Raw genomic sequence first — 5532 nt, 5'->3', positions numbered from 1 at the left:
CAGGAAGAGGTGCTTTTTGTCCTTTGGCCAGGAGGAGCCCTTTTGCTCTTTTGCCAGGAGGAGGAAGCCCTTTTGTCAAATGCTTGCTTAATCCTCTCTCCAAAATAATGTCGGGAAAGGGAGAATGCTATGTCGAGAAGGGACATGTCGAGAAGCATAAAAATCTATGTTGGGGAAGGGTCGAGTCGAGAAGGGCAGCATGCCACGTCTGCACATCAGAGGAGGAGGAGGAGGAGGAGGAGGAGGAAGCTGTTACATTTTCAAATTCCATCGACAACGTAGTTAAGATGACAGCAGTAAGGTTAAGGTCTGAGAGTGTTGAGAAGGGCACCTTGCTATAAGATGGTAGTATGTCGAGAAGGGCAGTTTGTCTTAAGACGGTAGGTATATCGAGATGGGAATCTTGCTTTAACACTATGACTACTAAGACGGTAGTATGTCGGGAAAGGCAGTATCGAGAAGGGAAGCTTGGCTGTAGTTAGGTTCCCTGGCTATGTCCTTAAAGCTGCGTGGCAAAGTCCAGTCAAGATCAATTTAAATTCCGCGCCACATCGCGCATAAGGTGTTAGCAGTGAGGTTAGGGTCTGTCAAGATGGCAGCAGTTCAAAAAGTGCACGTGGTTACGATGTGACAGCTGTCAAAAATCACATGGATGTTAAATTCCACGCCTACGTGGTTAAAGATGGCAGCTGCCATCTTGACAGGTGTCAAGAAAGCACGTGGATTTTTAAATTGCCCACAACCACATGCATAAGGTGGCAACAGTGTGGTTTAGCGCCGTCAAGATGGCAGCACAGAGGATAGCCACGTTCACTTGTTTAAAATTCCGCGCCCACGTCGTTATTTTTTAGCTTGTGGCTTTACGTCGCACCGACACAGATTGGCCTTATGGCGACGATGGGATGGGAAAGGCCTAGGAGTTGGAAGGAAGCGACCGTGGCCTTAATTGAGGTACAGCCCCAGCATTTGCCTGGAGTGAAAATGGGAAACCACGGAAAACCATCTTCAGGGCTGCCGACAGTGGGATTCGAACCAACTATCTCCCGAATGCAAGCTGACAGCCGACCGCCCCTAACCGCACGGCCAACTCGCCCGGTCCCACGTCGTTAAAGATGGCAGTTGTCATCTTGACAGGTCATAGTTGTGCATGTTTAGACTTGTCGGATAGAGACATAAAGCTATAAGCTGACCTCTTATGCCCCGTCGGAAGAGGAGGAGGAGTAGGAGTAGGAGGCCATAACAGCCTATGTATAGCCACCATCTTGCGCAGTAGCCTCTAGACTAGCTTTCTCCATAAGAGCCTGGGTATAGCCCCCATCTTACGCAAGCGCCCTTAGGCAGTCTCCTTAAATCCTATGTCTCCCCTGACCCACGTTTCTCTATAAGAGCCTATGTATTGCCGCAATCTTGTGCAGTAGCCCCTGCGCCAGCTTTCTCCACAATAGCCTGTGTATAGCCGCCATCCTACACAATCGCCCCTAGGCCATCTCATAAGAGCCTATGTATAGCCGCCATCTTGCACAGTAACCCCTGACCCAGGTTCTAGGAGTTAGTCTCATAAGAGCCTGTGTATAGCCGCCATCTTGCACAGTAACCCCTGACCCAGGTTCTAGGAGTTAGTCTCATAAGAGCCTGTGTATAGCCGCATTCTTGCGCAGTAGCCTCTAGACTAGATTTCTCCATAAGAGCCTGTGTATAGCCGCCTTGTTGCACAGTAACCCCTGACCCAGGTTCTAGGGGTTAGTCTCATAAGAGCCTGTGTATAGCCGCCATCTTGCGCAGTAGCCTCTAGGCTAGATTTCTCCATAAGAGCCTGTCTATAGCCGCCATGTTGCACAGTAACCCCTGACCCAGGTTCTAGGAGTTAGTCTCATAAGAGCCTGTGCAAAGCCGCCATCTTGCACAATAACCCCTGACCCAGGTTCTAGGAGTTAGTCTCATAAGAGCCTTTGTATAGCCGCCATCTTGTGCAATACACGTCGGGAAGGTCATCTGGCCGTAAAACTAGGGCCCTGTGTAGTTAGGCTCCTGCATGTGGTTAGGTGTGCTCTCTTATGCGAATCCCCATTGCCCTACTACTTAAGATGGCATCGCGAGCATCGCCATTGGCCTACTACTTAAGATGGCGTCGCGAGAATCCCCATTGCCCTATTACTTAAGATGGTGTCGGGAAGGGCATGTAGCCGTAAAACAGAGGTTATCCCCATTCAAGATACGGACTGTCCACGTCGGGAATGGCTTCTCATAGTAAAACTGAGGTAAGGCCCCTCCAAGATAGCGGCTGTGATGTTGGGCATGCTCTCTTATGTAAAATCCACGTCGAGAAGGGCAACTTGCCGTAAAACTAAGGATAGGCCCTTCAAGATGGTGACTATGAGGTTAAGCTTGCTCTCTTAGGCAAAATCAGCGTCGGGAAGGTCATCTAGTCATAAAACTGAGGTTAGTTCCCTCCAAGATAGTGTCTGTGAGGTTGGGCTTGTTCTCTTATGCAAACCCGCAAAATCGGCATTGTACAACTACCATACAAGGGGTCAATGATCTCGGATCAGAACTGGCCTTGCTACACTACTAGAGGTGGCAGTGGCTTAGACAAAAATTGTATTTGAACACACCTAGCTTCTCTACTAAAGGTCACTTTTCTGATGCCGTAGGGTGTCTTCTTTTAAAATCTTTGTCACAGTAGTCCCATCTGGTAAAGTGATTCCATCATGAAGAAAATGATTACCGTACGTAATAGTTTTAGTAAGTGAGGGACGTCGCAGAACATCCAGACTTTCCGATTACTGTCCACAGGGTTGTAAAAATATGTCTTGCTTGTAGATACCCCAAGTTCTTTCCATACTTTTGCATTTTCCCCCCATGTCGCAAGTAACAGCAACGACTCGCACTCCAGCCCCCTCAAGCACTTTGATAATTGTCTGCAACAACGTGCTTGTCATCGCAACATCGAAGTCGTCATACACAGGCTGTTTCCATTTTGAAAATAAACTGCGAATCATCGCCACCTGCACATGTTTGTGTGGCCCGAGTATCACATCACTCACGCGAACGTCAATATTCATTTAATTGAAATTAAAAACAGCCATTGCCTCGAATGGTTTCAACATTTGTGACCTCGCTTTGATTAAATTTAACACTTCTTTCAAAATGCCCGGCGTGCATTTTAACTCTTTTGTCCACCTCTGAAGAGTTGACCGGCAGGGTAAAGGGTATTTCCTTTTCCTCAAATAAGCGAACGCTTTGCGGGAAAGCGCTCTTAACGTGAGTGCCTTTGCAATATCTTCAGGGCTCCATCTGACATGTTTTTTCCTTTTCACCAAACGTCGTATTTGACCTGGTGTAAATAGCCATAACTTCTTTACTTATAGCTTCACGTCTCATTTTGTAAGGCATAGGTCTCTTGGCAGATATCACGTGTTTCTTACATTTAACTTTCCTCAGAGCAGCAATTTCTAGCTCCAGGAGAGTATTTTCCTTCCTCAGAATGACTAATTCTTTCTTTACCTCTAACACTTTCTGGTCTTTTATTAATATATCTGAATGAGGAGCGGGTTCTGTGTTGGTTACTCGATCTAGTTTCAGTTTCTTCGGAGATAAGAAGTCTAAAGCTGTTACGGCCCTTTTCCTAACTGATCACGTGTCACTGCGGTGCTCTCGCTCCGTTATAACCTAAACAGAAAATAAAAGCCGAGATTAATGAAAGTTAATGTGACTTACTGCACTAGTCTCAGTTTGATTTCCATGCCAGTTCGGTATTTTCTGGGAAGGAACAGCGTCCGATTTCAATACCTTCCGTAATGGGAGACCCAGCAGTTAATTTTTTAAGTCTCGTTTATAATCATCCGGAAGAAAATGTTCTGAACATATTCTTGCATTATATTAAAATAAATCATGTCCATTCGCTTCCACCGAGCTACCCATGTATTTTGGACTGCCTCATTCTTTGGGAATCGATGATAAACTACTGTATGTCCTGAGTTTTGTGACCAATATTATTACACAGAGCAACGGCATAATATAGTTAGTTCTATTTTTATTTTACTTAAATACGTAGAACACTACAGAAACCGGAAGCCTCTGTGGCTCAGGCGACAACGCGCCGGCCTCTCACTGCTGGACACCGTGGTTCAAATCCCGGTCACTCCACGTGAGATTTGTGCTGGACAAAGCGGAGGCAGGACAGGTTTTTCTCCGGGCACTCCGGTTTTCCCTGTCATCTTTCATTCCAGCAACACTCTCCATTAACACTTCATTTCATCTGTCAGCCATTTATCATTGCCCCAGAGGAGTGCGACAGGCTTTCGGCAGCCGGCACACTTCCTATCCTCGCCGCTAGATGGGGGCTTCATTCATTCCATTCTTGACCCTTTTAAATGACTGGGAACAGGCTGTGGATTTTCACTAAAGCAACCAATCGCCTGTTAAATGAGAAACGAAGTGTTTACACTGGTAAGTTAGATTTTATAACATAGACCTCACTATTTACCACCCACAAACTCAACATAACCAAGACTTCAAAGTGAGCGGCGAGTTCAAAGCTCACTATATATTCCCAGTGGCGTCACGTTGTCCGGCTCCATGGTTAAATGGTTAGCGTGCTAGCCTTTGGTCGCAGGGGTCCCGGGTTCGATTCTCGCCAGGGTCGGGAATTTTAACCATCATTGGTAAATTTCGCTGGCACGGGGGTTGGGTGTATGTGTTGTCTTCATCATCATTTCATCATCACGACGCGCAGGTCGCCTACGAGCGTCAAATCGAAAGACCTGCACCTGGCGAGCCGAACATGTCCTCGGACCCTCCCGACACTAATAGCCATATGCCATTTCATTTCATTTCAGTGGCGTCAGCCAACGGCCGTAGCCGTGTTGAAACACCGGATCCTGTGAGATCTCCGAAGTTAAGCAACATTGGGCGTGGTCAGGAGTTGGATGGGTTGCCACGCGCTGTTGGTGGGGGGTAAGGGAATGGAGGAGTGGAAAGGAACTGGCCACCCTACCGCACGTAAACTCCGGCTCATGAACACCTCTGCGGAGGTTTGTACCTGCCTTCGGGCAGAATAACCCTTACCTTACCTCAGTGGCGTCAAGTTAGACTTGACTCGTTGGCCACCAAATGCGCGGGAAGCCGGAATACACCCACTGCGTGGTAGTAAACTCGCAGCCAAGACGTCACAGGTACTTTGTTACCGCGCAGAGGCAAGAGCATTGAGGAATACTCAAGTCATGTTCCTGACAGAACACGATAGAGCTTTCAATTCCCTATCAAAGACCAGACGTACCACTACTTCACATGACAGGGAATTTACAAGACACGTTCTCTCACATTATTAGTCACAACTCCTATGTTACCGTTGAACCGGAAAGACTTTTCTCAACCTCAGTGGAATGAACACCTTTCTTTGAAACACCGTGTCTAGGGCCATGGTCCTTGCCATGCTCTCAATTGAGAAGAATATGGTTGCCAGCATCGAGTCATCGACAAATAGCGATGTATGGATTTCGCTTTCCACCAGTGAGTTAGTACTACACATCT

This window comes from Anabrus simplex, chromosome 8 (assembly GCF_040414725.1).
Source record: "Anabrus simplex isolate iqAnaSimp1 chromosome 8, ASM4041472v1, whole genome shotgun sequence".
Taxonomy (NCBI): domain Eukaryota; kingdom Metazoa; phylum Arthropoda; class Insecta; order Orthoptera; family Tettigoniidae; genus Anabrus; species Anabrus simplex.
The sequence above is the reverse complement of the archived record's forward strand: the minus strand, read 5'-3'. Positions refer to the sequence as shown.